The sequence below is a fragment of the Cupressus sempervirens genome, chromosome 3 (assembly GCF_028749045.1).
Source record: "Cupressus sempervirens isolate cs-2001-9-10 chromosome 3, ASM2874904v1, whole genome shotgun sequence".
Lineage (NCBI taxonomy): Eukaryota > Viridiplantae > Streptophyta > Pinopsida > Cupressales > Cupressaceae > Cupressus > Cupressus sempervirens.
In genome coordinates, this window is record NC_143120.1 from 587,464,608 (window position 1) to 587,481,681 (window position 17,074).

At 36.2% G+C, this 17,074-nt stretch overlaps 1 pseudogene across 1 annotated transcript in view; it reads right to left on the minus strand.

The window, feature by feature from the left end:
- Positions 1–17,074, minus strand: part of LOC149568036 (regulator of G protein signaling 1-like) — an 89,305-nt pseudogene that overhangs the window by 42,262 nt on the left and 29,969 nt on the right. The window contains exon 6 of the transcript XR_016362482.1: positions 529–720. The product of XR_016362482.1 is annotated as a regulator of G protein signaling 1-like (transcript). The remainder of the gene's footprint in view (positions 1–528; positions 721–17,074) is intronic.

The following is a 17,074-nucleotide window of genomic DNA, read 5'->3' on the forward strand; positions in this document are numbered from 1 at the left end:
ATTTAAAAGGTTAACAAAGCAACATGTAACATAGTTGGAAAAAGTAAATAATTATTTAATTATAAAGTTATTTTGATGATCTAGTCAACAATTGTGACAAACGTTACTTGCATGAATTTACCTACAAAGACCATGGACAAAAGTGTAGCATTTTTAAAACACATAGCATAGACAGAAAAAAAAATGTAGATCCAGGTTAGGAGCTACAGTTTAACCTAAAACAAAGTTCAGGTCTCCCATGTTTGAAGGAAATGTGTAGTGTATAAGATAAAAGGTGGCAGGGATGGTGAGCATTTTGCTTCTCTAGAATTATAGATATTCCAATGTATGTGATCAAACCTGTTCAACATAGTCGAGTTTTTTATTAAGTAATTACAACAATTTGGATAACAAGAATCTTTTCATCACTTTTCAAACCAACAGAGATTGTAAATAGAGCAGAATATTGAGTGAGTCATAATTAACATGAATCTTAATCATCCCCAAATGCCTCAAGATCATTTTTTAAATGGAAAGAGTGAATAGTACCTAGGAAGATAAGAGTAATAGCTACTCCCTTAACCAGCTCTTTGAATTCATCAAATTTAAATTCAATGTGCCGAATCTTCCATGTGATGCCAATAAGTACAAATAAATAAATAAAGTGCAGCAGAGCCAATGATATAACCCACTCGATTCCCAGATGACAATAAATGTTGAAAGGTCTTTTTGCCTGAAAAACTGTTCAAAAGACAACTTAAGTGATACTGTAAGAGAATTACAAGTACTCAAGGTATAATACATTTCCACATCTAAAGTTTCTCATTAACATGGAATTGCTTTAATCTCCAACAAGTGCCAAAAGCTTAAATTAGCATCCATTACATAGGAAAAATCAAATAAAACCTTCGAGTAATTACTTATCGAATCATCAAAAGCATGCCGCCTTTAAGGTTTTACTGATTGAAAGAATATCAAATAATACAAGTTGATATTCAGAAAATTGAGAGCTAATAAATATATGAAGGGAAAAATGTATGTCGATAAAAAAAACTACAATAATATTTTCCAACTCCACCAGATTTACACATGCAAGTGGCATGAGATCTGCAAGAACTAAATGATAGATTTCATAAGAATAGAAGTTACTATTATCAATAATTAGTACAATTATTCTTACACGTAAATGTTCAGCTAGACAAGTGCTTAATGATCATTGTAACAGTTTTACAAAGAAAAACCAAGAATACTTCTTCCAATCATGCAGAAAAAATGGATTTATAATCAGTTCTTAACAGAAATATACCCATAGAAAAACCTAATAGAAGAGTCGATAGTATAGGTCATATCCATCCAAGAAACTTTAATACTGTGAAGGATAGTCCACAAATTATCACTTGATAGAAACTAAAACATTGCATATAAGAAAATCAATACTAAGCTACAGTAAAAGAAGAAGAAAAATATGAAATAATATTGAATCCAAATGAAATATTTCATACTAGAGTCTTAGCTTTTCTTGTCAGTCTAACAAGGTAAGTTACTAAATGCAGGTCTGTTCCTTCATCATCTTTAATCTTAGTTACTGGTTCGGATGCGAGTATCAGAACATGGTACGTGGATGCATGGCAACAAAATTGGGGGCTTGGATGCATTTGGGTATGTGTGTGTTTGTATATATACAAAAAAATTTAAGAAAAGTAAAGAATTGTAAAATTAAATCATTTGGTTGTATAATACTTCATCATTGATCAATGCCAATGCCAATGATAAATATTAGTTGCAAGTTGACGGGGGATTCAAGAGCCTACATTAAGACTCAACATTGAAGGTTGTAAAGCCCAATTTAGGAGTCTACAATCTGCCTGCTCTACATTGGTCAAATAAGTTTCTACCTCCTCCAATTTGGAGAGAACATCATTTAAGGATTCCATGTGTTCCAGTTGCAACCCAAGGGCGTATAACCGGCCACAATCTTTCTCTTTCTGCAAGTCTCTTAGCTGAGGACCATTGAATGTATTGTTAAATTCCTCCAAGAAAACACTGCTTTTCAGATCTTCCATGACTGTAACTGCAACTTTTGTAATGGGCTGCTTAAATCACCTGTTTGCAGATTTAAATACCTTGAAGATTTGTTTTTATTGTTTAAATATTCCCATATACCCTAACAATTATGAACATGGCATTTGTCAAACTGTAGGCATACTACCCCGAGTTAGTTGCCTGAAATCTTTCTAGGAGATTGTAGGCTGGGATTAGACTGACTATATCTGTGAACAGATTACTGGGATTTGTTACCATGCAGCAGTACAACTTCCTAATGTTGTATTCATCAATACCCAATAAGCAGGGCTCAGGAAATTCTTCTGAGCTCTCTAGGATTCTAAAGGAAGGGTGATACAGTCATGGGGTCCTTGATAGAAAACAAACAAAGCTAGGGACGTTGAAGGACTTCCCAGTAATGCGTGTTCTGTCTAAAACATTGTGTACATTCCTTCCACCATTATTCAAGAAAACAACTATGTATTATTGCACCCAAATGATATCCATGGTTCCCTGTGAGAAAGCCCTTGCTAGAATAATCACTCTCGGCAAGATAAAGAAAGATCCGATATGTTCTCCCCAACTCAAACTGTTGAGACCATCCCGAGCTTGCAAATTATGACAGCTTCATTTGGATTCTGGAAATGACAGCAGGGCACAATATATAAAATTACGAGTCAAATATTAATACTCCTTCAGAGAAAAGAGTCTCGGTACTGATAATGCTTCCAATACAAATAACACACACTTCGTTGCTACTAATGAAGACTACTTCTGCATAAGAATTTATTCCAAATCACACACTTCATTGCTACTAATGAAGACTACTTCTGCATAAGAATTTATTCCCAATCTGTTCTGAAACAGCATGAAATATCCCAAATATCACTATTTCTGGCAATACCTGATGGTAACTATGCAATCACCCATAAGCACTATTCACAATTTTCGCTACCACAAAATGGCTCCAAGAATTACACACGGCTTAGCTCCCGTGAAAATCCCAAGTTAATTCATTCGGTTTATTTGATGCCTTCTCTAACAATTTCTAAGTTTGTTCCTTAATATTGTCAAGGAAATCATATATTCATTGTAATGCTCAAGGAACTATGTTCTAAAGACACATCTACAAATATTAAAACAAATACTTGTAATGGTCACAATCATTCACGGCAAATGAACTCCTCCTCCTTATACCAAATGTTTATGCTGACTTTAGTCTAGCTCAGTATGATGGTGTGCTTACACTGACAGTTTGCATTCCAAACTTCAAAAAGAATATTCCATCTTGGCTTCAATACTACTCAATTTTTAGTAACGAAAACAATCTGCAGGGACATGTCGATACCAACAACTCGACATAACGCCAATCAAAAGTAGGAGTGTTTTCATAACATCTTTCTGTAACTGCCAAATTTCAGATTTTAACAGATTTTGTATAGCGTATCTCTTCGAGCCTAGATGATTTCATTACTAAAACCAAAACATCTGCTCGAAGTGATTCCAATTTCAGAAGTTTTGATTAAACGCCAAGATTCTCAGACTTGCGTTTACGAGCACACTTCACAACAAAAATCACCACTTTAAGCATTTCAACATTTGACTCATTTTGGCTCTTTCTTGGCACCAATAGCACTCCCGATGGTAGCAATTTGTGTCAACTTCCCCAATATTTTAGTCGCCAGCCTTTGTAATGCCCAAATGGCTCCAGATTCAGAGACCAACGATGAATTCTGTGAGTGAACCAATACTTGCAGATTGGTATTTCGTCCAATCTAGATTTCCCTCAAGGTTGTTCACAATCCAAAGATGGCACAATACTGTGTCAATTTTCTCTTCTCAATCATCCATATGCACCGATATCCGAATTTTCATCTCTCTTCTAACCAATATTTCACAATTTTTAACACTACAAAAATAGAACCTTGATTTAGTGTTTTCCCGACACTGTGGTTTGATAATGTTGGCAAATAATTAATGCCTCAATGGCCAACCAAAATGTTTATTCCCCTATTCTTATCGCAAACATAACAGTTTCATTGGTTGAACTGTGGCAACATCTTCCAACTTATATGCGTCCACCAGAATGAATCCTCCCCCCCTATAAATCTATTATGGTAATTTGCCGACGCAGTATAGATGGCTACGGTCAACACCAAGATAATGAAGGTCTCTTAAGCTATTAAGCAAGGCTTGAATCAGGCTAATGATGATAGATTGCTCGTGCAGGATCCTTGTGATAATTGAATGGCTTCCACTCAATCACCTAAGTGGCTCTTGGACGATAGAAAAACAGGACACAAACGACACTAAAGTTTATTAACAAATGTTTTTAATAAATTTTAACCAATTACCGCTCCACCAAAGTGGATTATTTGTATTTCTCCACAAGAAATATTAATTTCTTGGTAGTCTCCATGACAAGAAAATAATAATACAAGGCCTTCAAAGTCTCAATAACAATAAACATGATATTGATAATATTTGTGCGCTGAAGTAGTTCCAATACACTCCAAACGCTTCCTTACGGCAAATTTGATTAATTGTTGTTGCTATTGCCCTTGAACTAATATTCTTTGAACCTTTGAGATATTTGAGCCAACTGCCAAAATATTCTCCAAAATTTGGGAAAAGTAAGCAGAACTTATATAAACAATAATTCTTCAAGCTTAATATATTCACCAAAAATATTTCTATACCCATAGAGCAGGATTTGAACAGCTTCCTCAAACAATCACAACTGAAGCAAATATAAAGCTCAAGACTACAAATGCTCCTTAGTTCTATTCCTTTAAGAAAAAACAATTGTTCCTCTTGAATCGAACTTAGATATGCAAATTTGACCCTTCATAAATTTGTCTCTGTTATAACTTCACAGGCTGGAAGAAAAACCTAGCTTTGATACCACTGAAATATCCCCAGAAGATATTTACCCAATTTCTTCCTCAGAATAATATTCAGAAATTAAACATACAAAGTTGCATTATTAGCCACTGATATAAAACCAATAGATTCTCATAAAATATCTTATAACATGTTATTGCATTATACAACAACAATATAATAACTATTATTCAAAGTCCAATCTTAAACACAGTTTTACAGTCGGATTGGAATATTAAGAAAAGAACTAGCAAGCACATGCAAGACACCTGAAGTGACGTCTCCACAGACAATGGGTTTGCGTCTACTGTCTCCCGGCACGAGGGTTTTCGTCCTCCTGTTGGATGAAAGTTGAAGCTTTCCAAATAACTCTCCCAAGAGAGAAACTATGGTCTAACTAATAAACCAAGCATATCCTGAATGAATGAGTCTCTCTCCTTTTAACCTCAAAGTTGTGACTCTTTGACTTCCTTCCTATCTTTTCGTCGTAATCTCTCCTTGTATTTTTTAGCCCACTTTATAATACTAAATTGACCTTTTATAATATTAATCCACGCTCTAATAGTCAAATTTAATGTCTTTAAATTTTCTAATGTCTCAAAAAGGGGACATTATAGAAAAGCCCGAAGCCAAGTGATCAGGTTCGAGGAGAAGATCTACCCGCCTAGACGTAGCGAAGCCTGAAGTGCAGTGGAATCAAGGGAATTCTTGTTCGTTGGCCAGAACTTATTGCGGAATTCTATCGAAGAAGTGGCAAGTTCTTGGTTTCCAATTTGTGGTTTGGTAACCAATACACCATATTGGCAACAAATGGTAAAAGTAATTAATGTGGCTCCAAAAGGGTACAAGGGCCTAGATTTTGAGTAGACGTGTAGCATTGTATTGGAAAAAGAGGTGAAATTTGAAGTTTCAATGAAACCCATAAGGTATTCATGGGTTTCTTTTATTATCATGGAAATGAATACAAAGAATATTTGACCTACTTTTTCGAAAGTCTTTGTTCAAAATATCTCTACTTCCCCTCATTTTTATTTAGTATTTACTCAAATGACAATTACATTATATTAAATAGTTTAAGCTTTGATAAAATAGTCAGTTTTGATTAATTTGTTCGATACACATACATCTTTTTATTCGTTCTGCTTCAACAAAAAAGGGTTGGTTCCTATAGTAAGTGTTGAAGAGAGATCTTTATTCATAGAGAAGAGAATTATGATGCTGTTTCTATATAACCAAGTGAACACAATGTGGCATTCAAGGTGTGCTAGTTGTCTCATCCTAAATATCTAACATTTTATTATATGAAGAGACATGCAACACACAAAGAGACGTGAGCTTGAAAATATAAAGAGACTTTCGGTTATGATATAAAGAGTCTCTCAATTCAATATATATATGATTGCTTTGTTTGATAAGCATGGCATTCAGTTGAAAGCATTGTACTTAAACTTCTTCAGTTTCACTTTCAGATATTGGATGAACATTATTATCATTTAGTGTATGGTGTGTGAATGATATTGCTAGCAAGAAGTAGATTACAAGAATATATATGAATGTGTCTCCAGTCTGATTCATGTATTTTATCATGAGCATGTTGTGTGTTGTGAATTCTCAATTTTTTAGTTACTGTGTATCACGTGTTGCATATTCAGACTGTGTTTTTGCTATTGCTACATATATATGCAGTTTATTTTTCATGAATCTCTATGCTACGGTCTCACTTAACTTAGCATGTGTTGTGATCACCATACGAATGTTGATCTGTGTTTATTGTTCAATAGTGCTACAAGCGATATTCGTTTCTTGATCCATATTTGTGTGTGTATTGAGATCTTTTTTGAGGAAGATTGGACTACAAAGAGAAGTATTCTATGATTATACCTTTGAATATCGATCATGAATTTTTGTTATATCACTGCGATTAGTGTATGCTTTTAGCATTGATCTCTATATTTCTTTCCACGATAGGTTGATTCTATGATTATTATCAATCTCTCTTAATTGCAAGACGAGTTGGGAAGCAATGGTATGATGAGAGATTGCATGCACATTCATGTAGACTATAGAAATGAACATGGGAACACTACTTGCAATCATGGGATTGAATTGATCGAGTTGTTATTATGATTAATTTCTTCGAAGAGGAAGAAATGATATTTAGAGGGAGACTATTCTGTTGCAGAAATCAGATTCAAAGGGAGCTTGCATGACAGAGGGAGAATGCTTAATTCTTGCTAAGGTTGTGTGCCAGTTTGACTACTAAAGCTTCCTAATTGGTGAACTTGGAATCACCTCCCTTATCTAGATAATCAAAGCAGTAAGAATGTTACTCCTGCTAAGTGGGAGTCTCTATTAAGAAAGAATCTCAGCCTTTCTTATGCATGTTAATGCATTCTTCTCTGGGAGAGGTTTGAGGTGAAAGCCCTTGTTGCACCCCTTGCGAGTAGGTATGGTGGATCTACCCGTTGATGTGTGTTTTATGACCCACCGAACAATAGAACAAAATACCGAAATATCTTATCCTCTCTTGAATAAAGGCTTGTGTATGCTAAGATCGCTAGAAGATCATACAATGACTTCAAGGTTCCTTTAACATCAGGTCTTGACTGTGGATTAGCTCGGTGGTTGATGTGATTTACCAATGATCACAAGGGGCTTTACATGTTTACTCAGATTCATTTTAAGCCATACTGAATGTGGGAGCTATCTTAAAGTTTTGCAATGAAGTACTTCTTGGATTTTCACAAAATATGTGAAAATGAAATAGGATAGGGTTTAGAGATTCTAATCTATTCGTAAGGGAAGTGATGACAACAGATAGTACTCTGGTGGACAAGTTCCTCAATTTACCAAGGTCCGCTTCGCCAAGTTATACTACAACTACGCATGAACTGGTGCAATCTTCAAGGGTTATGCAAAAGATTTTCATACCACCACATCCACCATCATAAAGAACAATGTATATGAAAGATAGAAGTGAAATATATGCATGGAAGGTGTTCAGGCTAATTTTGCACAACGATTTACAATCACTAAACCATCAAAAGTATGAACCAAAGAAATTCATCAAAACACCATTGCATTCTCCATTGCAATTGAAACACTTTAACTAAGCTAAACTTAATCTAAATGAGGGAATTTAAGAGAACAAGCAAGCACCAAGGCACATAAGTATTCACCAAGCTTCAATGAAAACTCTATAATCTCAGTAGCTCATAGCAACAATCTCAAAAAAAAAAACCCCTTTTACAAATGAGAAGTGAAGCCTTTATATAGGTCCTTGATTACAACGGGTGGCCCAGATGAAGACAATAATCGATGGCCCAAATTGTGCCACATCAACCCTAATTAGGGTTAGGGCAAAGAAAGGGAATATAAATTAATGCAAGATGGAATCCACTACTATAGTGGGTGATAAATGCCTACTATGCATGTCCATTACTCGATAAATGCTCAATCTTCCTTGAATAGATTATTCTTGATTCCATTCCTTGAATGTAGAGAAGTTTGACTTGGAGAACTAGACTCCTCAATAAAGATAATTGGGTGCCACAAAAATATGATGGATGTCATGTAAGCTTGATTCATTTCCAAACGCATCATTTCACAACTAAGATCCAGCTTTGACTGACGTTTTTGAACATCTCTCCTCAAACATTCCCATCCTCCATGTACTTGCTTGGAAATTTATCGCCCTAAAATGGATTGGAATCCCTGGCTGATGATTATGTCACTTCACAAATTTGTCATATCGAACTTCCTTTGCCATATTCTTGGATTTTTGGATTTGAACTTTGATCTTTAAACTTTGAACGCTTGGGGCTGAATCACTCGGTACTTGAATGTCTTTGATGCTAGGACTAGAATTTGGGACTTGAGCGTCTTTCTTGAATTTCTAGAACTGGAGTTTTCTCCTCATACAAAATAGATATAAGCCATCTAAGAATCATGCAAAGAAATTCAAAATAGAACATATAGACCAATAACATTTTCTCTCTTACTACAAAGATATTTAGTCAAATTTTCATACTTAGCCAAATTTTATCCATGGAGAAGAAATTTCAACACTTAGCCATCTTTTCATCACGAAGGAGAAATTTCCAACACTTAGCCATTTTTTCATCCATGGAGGAGAAATTTTCCAACACTCACTTTTTTCCCCATGACAAAGAAATTTCCAGCACTTTAGCATTTTTCTTCCATGAAGGGGGAATTGCCAACACTTAGCCATTTTTTCTTCCATAAATTGAAATTTCCAACACTCGGCCATTTTTTCATCCATGGAGGAGAAATTTTCCAACACTTAGCCTTTTTCTCATAAAGGAGAAATTTCCAACACTTAGCCCTTTTTCCTTCCATGAAGGAGGAATTTCCAACACTTGGCCATTTTTTCCAGAATTTCTAACTTTATTGCTGACGGAAATTTTGAATGGCCATGGATTTTGTCCATGATGGAAGAATTCCACAACAACCATTTTTCTCCAAAGCAAGATTTTTTTGAGTGATCGTGAATTTTGTCCATGATGGAAGAATTCCACAACAACCATCTTTTTCAAGGCGGGATTTTTGAGTGGTCATGGATTTTGTCCATGGTGGAAGAATTCTGCAACAACCATTTTTCTCCATGGCAGGATTTTTTGAGGGGTCATGGATTTCGTCATGGATTTCGTCCATGACAGAAGAATTTTGCAACAAATCCAAGGCAGGATTTTTTGAGTGATCATGGATTTTGTTCATGATGGAAGAATTCCGTGACAACCATATTTCCTGATGTTTTCATACCTTTCCACTTTTGGATATTTTAAAGGTGATTCCAAACTTAACCATTTTTTGATTGATTGTCTTACTCACTCATTCTTTTGGATATAGAAACAAGTACCCTTTTGGCTCTTTATCAACCAAAGCTCACTTGTTGCCAAAACAGACTTGCCAAAAATAGACTATCTAAAAATAGTAAGTTGTCCCAAAGTCAAAATAAGGTCAATCCAAGAGGTAGTGAAATTTACTAAAAATAGACTTTCTAAAAATAGTAAGTCAAGAAATTCAATTCTCAAACAAGCAAACGGTTTTCATTCTGGGAGCCACATGCACAACACTTTCCAAACTTGGCCAATTTCACCAATTCTCATTCGAAAGAGGGGACCTTAGAAGACCAAGCCCAATACTACCAAAAACTAAAGCCAAAAGGACAAGACCAAGAGACAAAAGGGGGTCCCCATTTGTAATGGGGCGATGATGTGAAAACCCTTTTATGCATGTTAATGCATTGTTCTCTAGGAGAGGTTTGAGGTGAAAGCCCTTGGTACACCTCTTGCGAGTTGGTATGGTGGATCTACCCTCTACGAGTAAGCATGGTGGAAATGTATTCTTCTCTCAGAGAAGTCAAAGGTGAAAGCCCTCATTCTAGCCTCTACGAGTAGGTCTAGTTGATCCACCCTGTGCGAATAGGCATGGTGGAAATGCAATCTTCTCTGAGAGAACTTTAAGGTGAAAGCCCTCATTCCACCCTTTGCGAGTAGGTATGGTGGATCCACCCTCCAGGAGTAGGCATGTGTGTGACTCATAGTTACATCGCCCAGGGGGACGATGGGATAGGGGGAGAGAGGGACCTCAATTTGGGGACGACAAGGGGACTGCAGCAAGGGATGGGGGAGGGGGGTGTATATACTATATACTATACATGTGGTACTTAAAATGCTAGTTATGAAAAAATGTATAACAGTATAAGACATAAAGATTTCAAATATTGATTTCCTAAAACTTGAACAATTGAACATTAAACATGAAAGTGGAACATTGAACATTAAAAAGTAAATATTAAAAAGTTAATAATCCAAATCAGCAAAAAGGAGAGTGCTAACTTCTATTATATATATAAAATAACAGTCAGATATCAAAAGTATGAATATCTCATCATAAAGATGATTACATTGAGCAGCATGATATGATATTCAGTATGACCACTAGAATATTAAAAAGTGTTTTATTTTTTTTAACAAACTCCATTTTTTTGGTTGGACAGGGAATGCTTGATCGTCCCCTAGAGAGGTTGAGGGTCCCATTCCCATCCTCCTGTCCCCTCAAGGGACAACAAATGTCCCACTGTCTCCACCCAAACAACAACGAACTAGTGGTACTGTAGGAGATGTTGGAACAACGTTCCCTCATCCCTGTTGTGTCCCTGTCTCAGAGACATTGGATTTTCTTGGGGGGGGATGCGTCCCCATGTTACTATGGTGTGACTCCATGACTTCAATCTTATGCTTTTATGGTTCGCCCTCTAGAAGTAGTGTGATGCTGAGATAACAATGCTTAATTGAGAAAATCTATGATGAGAAATTGTTATTGACATTTTTAATTGCAGCTATGTGTGCTTGCCATACTAAAGATTTGTCTCTTGCTAAGAGGGAGTGTTGAAGATTATAGCCGCACTAGAGATCTTTTATTGACATTGTTAGAGAAGAGATTTATGATGATACTTCTAAACAAAGTGCACGTGATGTGGCATTCAAGGTATGTTAAGTGTCTCATCCTAAGTATCTCACATTTTATTATACAAAAAGAGACGAGTTTGGAAATATGGAGAGACTTGCATTTGGAAAATGAAGTGACTTTTGGTAATGACATGAAGAGCCTCTTGATTCAATAGATATATATATATATATATATATATATATGATTGCTTTGTGTGATAAGCATGGCATTCAGTTGAAAGAATTGTACTTGAACTTCTTTTCAAAAATTAAAAAATTGGTATGGCTGGGTTTTTTCCCTCAAGGTGGAGGGTTTTCCAAGGATAAATTGTTGTCTCTTTGTGTCTTATTGTTCTTCATCTTGGTTATTGTTGTTTATCTTTATTTCTGGGCAAAACATTAACAGTGAGATCCTAAAACAAGAAGGTTATTTGACCTCTTACAGTTTCAAGTCAGAACAATAGACAACATTTTTCAGTTAGAGTTGTATACCATGGCCATATTAAAGGGATTTGATTTTTCTGTCTTCTATCCACATGTCACTGATTAATAATCATGATAATTTCTTATGCACCTTTCATGATTGAATGAAGTCAAATATAGGGATCTGCAAAAATCAAGTGGAACCTATTGGTCACCGTTGCATATTGAACTGAGTACTAAACATTACAAGAAATGTTATGTACACTACATGAAATATGAAACAATGTACAAGAGTGATGACCATGATAAGGTACAGAGCTCGAAGTGCTCATAAAGAATTATTTTGAATCTGGTAAAGAGATTTAGAGAGTTATCCAGTTAATAATTCATAACAATAATTTGGAAACTAAGGTAAAATGTAAATTTTAAGGGAGATGCTTCCAACTTCTGTGAAAGAGATTTTAAAGCCTTCAAGGTTGATCTTCAAAGTCAAGTTTCAGCTGGAATGGACATATTAATGCAAGACTTGGACCCTCTTCAATATGCTGATTAAACATGGATTGAACATTATTTCCTTCATTGTGAAATAAAAGCCAATATTTAGACCAGATGCTAATCCATGTGCTCTATAAAGTTCTTGTATTGTCCTCTACAGTAATATGAGAATATGTCTTCCCAGAAAGAGTTATAAGAAAACAATTCTGAAGCAATTATAAAACAATGATTAAATTTATTTTCTAACAACAAACTCGTCAACTAAAGTTTCAATCTGAATTTCAATCAATGCTTGGATATGCAAGAGGGGATGTGTCTCCTACCCTTGTATTCCTAAGGTGAAAATTTTACTAACAAAAGTGGCCAAGTTGCCTAAGGAAGATTATTCATGGCCAACATGTGGATGAGTTTATTAAATTACATTTACAATGCCATTTATTCTTGATTACGTACATAGAGAATAAAAAGACAAAAATACAGCTTATACAATCTATACATTCCTAAACATGGCTCTGCAGACCCAATATTCCATTGTCAACCATAAGCCCTAGGAAAAAAAGTGTTGCATTCAAAGCTTGCTAATGCCAGGGCTGATCAGCAAACAATTTTATGATAACACGAGAGCTAAATTCCATATACAAGTCAACTTGCCTATTTATTCCAGTCTCCAGCACTTCCCATATTGCCTATAACTTATGAACCGCTCTCATAATCCTTGTTCCCAAATCAGCCACAATCACCACGGTCACCCTTCTAAAATCAACCCTACTCACTGGCAACATATCCTGAGGGAAATATCATTCTCTGGATGCCACTTCATCTAATCCCAATGTAAATTTTTCCCCCACAAAGTCTTCCCCAGCTTTCACCAATGCCTCTATTGAGCACAAGAGCAATAGAATGCTCACCAAGAAATATGAAGAAATCTTCAAGTAGACATTGCTTCACATGTCAATCTCCATGTGATCTATTCCAGTTATTTCCCTGATCACGTTCATGATTTGTGAGTTATTCATGTTGACTATATGAAATTTTCTGTTCTAAATTGGCCCTTAGAAGGCCATATCACTTTGTAAGGAATGAATAAATAGAAGGGTCTACATTCAGAATGAGTGGTAGATAGGATTATTTTATAAGTCAAGGCTTCACTCTGTTATATCATTGCAGCAAGTATGTGATGCCATTTGTCTTATATGATCCAAACACTATAGCTATTTATGCCAAAACTAATATTTGGTGCAAAGAACTGTAAGTTATGGAAAAGTATGCACAAATGTTTTTGTCCAATGATAATGTTGTGCATAAATTCCTTCCAGGGTCATAGAGCTTAATTCCATACTTCTTCCCATGCTTTGCTTAGTCCTTCCCATTCATTTAAATAATTCCCAATATTTTGTTCTCCTTTATGAGCAATTCCAGCATTTTGCAAGGTGGTTGGCAAGTACCTTAAACTCTTGGAAATAATGTTGGCTTATGATGTCATCGAATTGATTCAGATACAACCAAACATGGTGCTAAATATTTCTATTTCTAATCCTCCACTTTCGACATCTTTTTGTTGATGCATTTACAATTATTAGTGAGACAACTTCGAGTATGATTTTCCTAGCTCCCTTGCATATTGTCTTTTTATCTTTTATGGGTTCAACCCTAGAAACCCCTTGAACAGGGAACTGAGTTTCAAACTTGATTTTTCTTGAAATATGAGCAATGTAAGGTGTCAGATCTTAGAGGTGCATTATGGTAAACTCAATAATTGAAGCACAAGAAGTTTTGTGGACAGAACTGAAATCAGGAAATAATATAATACAGTAGCTGGTGGAAAAATTTGTTAACCAAGATAAATATTCTATCTATTTCCTTGATAAGGTTTGACATCATACATTCTTTTCTACATCTGCCACATGTTACTCCCTACTATTGTGATCAACTACGTTTGGAAAAAGAATTATCTATTTCCTTGATAAGGTTTGACATCATACATTATTTTCTACATCTGCCACATGTTACTCCCTACTATTGGGATCAACTACGTTTGGAAAAAGAATTTATGGGTTCAACTCTAGAAACCCCTTGAACAGGGAACTGAGTTTCAAACTTGATTTTTCTTGAAATATGAGCAATGCAAGGTGTCAGATCTTACAGGTGCATTGGTAAACTCAATAATTGAAGCACAAGAAGTTTTGTGGACAGAACTGAAATCAGCAAATAATATAATACAGTAGCTGGTGGAAATATTTGTTAACCAAGATAAATATGCTATCTATTTCCTTGATAAGGTTTGACATCATACATTCTTTTCTACATCTGCCACATGTTACTCCCTACTATTGGGATCAACTATGTTTGGAAAAAGAATTTATGAAACTCGTCTCAGTTTTTTATTCTAAATGCACTGTGTTCCTTTAATTGCCCATGTGTTTTTTTTTTGATAGGTAACATTATTGGTATTATATTGATATTAAAGAGAGATTACAATATTTGAGGTATGGCCATATACCTTACTACCATATATCTACCAAATGGCCATACATTTGACATTACAAAAAAAAAACTGCACAGTATGAACACCCTGCCTTAAGCATAGCCACCCAAACCAAAGACAAAACAAAATAGAAGATGCCCGCATGCTAACATCGTTGTCTCCACCATCATCCAATTGCTACTCCTTAAACCAGCGCGCTGCCTCCTCGCATGTGAATGTAGGCATTGAGCAATCGTCCAGCACCAAAATCCCCTACCTCCCCCGACAACGCTTGCTACTACCTTCCCCCCTCCTCTTCAAACAGCAAGGCATCCACCCAGACACCCTTTGTCATGGAAGCTCCCCCCTCCTATTGATTCTTCTTCACGAGTTGGTGGCACAATGGTTGCCCTGGAGCGAGCATGCTCTTTCTTGGTGTAGCCTTCATAAAGCCTCGCTTGCTCTCCGCCGACACCCAAATTTGCCCAAGCAAAAAATCCAAAATCTTTATCCAACCGTGCTATGTCTTTGGGAGATGCACTCCTTGTGGATTTGCAGAGGACCACACTACCAGTGGCTACACAGACGATTCCCCACCACCGACCAGTCTCCAAGGCTCCTCTCCCATCTCTATGCCCACGCCCAAGACAGCTCGTTCAATTATTTCCTCCAAACCCAAAAGCCATTGCAAATCCACACAAGCTATGACTACACGGCGAACCTCTTCCTTAATTTCCCCCACCATAAGTGCCAGCGCCAAAAACAGAGATGCCACATCCAAGTTCGATCGTCGCTTCCAATATGCATCCAAGTACTCCGGCCCAAACATTTGTTGAACTCCTTCCAAGAAATCCAGATCGTCAAACACAAATATGTTCTTAAGGTGCCGAGCAATGATCTCGCCCTCATATGTCTACCTCTAATTCTAAGAGCCTAAATCAATATTTGCCTCCATTTCTGTCGCCTTTGAAAAACCTGAGTTTGGCTTGTCTTCTGCCTGAATTTATCTTGCTTGGAACTTTTTGGAAACAAGCAAACATCAGATTTCCAAGAAATGATTTCACACAAGCTGACAGGCGCGGAGGATTGGGATCTCTACATGCCGTAAAATGATAAATGCCATCAGGGGTTGGAGTGGCGATGCCTTTCCCAAGAAATCGGCCAAGATGTTTTAATTTGTAAAGTTGGCCAAGGCAAAATTATTTTTCTCTTTAATCTAATACAAGGTGTCTCAGGTCCTCAAAAATTGCATTTTGAGATCCCATTGCTGCATTTGCACCCATGTTTGCCACCCTGTTCGCTTCTCGAAATGTATGGGAAACCTTGAAGTCTTCAAACCCCATTAGCAAGCCTTTGATCTACTGAATACATTTATCAAGGTGCCAAGCCTCCATCTTCCCTTTCTTTATGCCATTTATGATTATCTCCGAGTCCCCTTCTGTTGGGTAGATATTTTGCAACCAACAGTTTTCACTGAAAATCCAGTCACAAAATAGGATGACCAGCCACAGTGTGTGAGACAGTCTCTCCTACCTTAAAGGGAAGGCTCCCCTTTCTCACCATTCCTTGAATCAACTCAAGCTAAGCAAGAAGTTGAGAGATTTTATAAAAAGGGTGTTACCAATATCCTTTCTTCTTAACTTTCAAAAAAGAATCCACTTACTTGTGGAGTAAGTAATGGGCAGGATGAATCTCTAACTACACTTCTATCAAGAGCTGGAAACAGTGATACCGATAAACATTCACTAACTCAAAGGCTAGCTAAAAATGTATCGGTTTGGCTCTAAGTCCAATCCTACTTCTATATGAAAAGCTTTACAATTAGGACACAAAGACTCCTAAAAGTAAGAATACTTAGCGATTTTGCAAATTAAGAAGAAAATATAAGCTACAAACAACGCTTCTAGCTAAATATTTTCACAATTGCTCCCGGTCAAAGCTCTAGCTTCAATTGCTTCTTAACTCTTTTCTATTCAATTCACGAGATACAACTACCAATAACACAAGATAACATGAATCAAAGACAACTTGGATGAATTATAAAGAAAGCTTACAACTCACACAAATAGCAATCTCACTTAATCAAAGTTAAGTCTCAAATGCTCCTTTGTATTCACTTCCTCTCAATATAGTGCTTACACAAACAAAGATTTGCTGGCACAATTTCTCCAAAGCTCACTTGCATAAAGATAATGATGATTTTACAATGAGGAGGCACTCCTTTATATAGGCAAAGAAGTTGAGAAAAAGGTGGAGGAAAAAGTGGGAGCAACTCAACCAACTTTGACCTAGTCTAACTACAGAAAATAAAGGG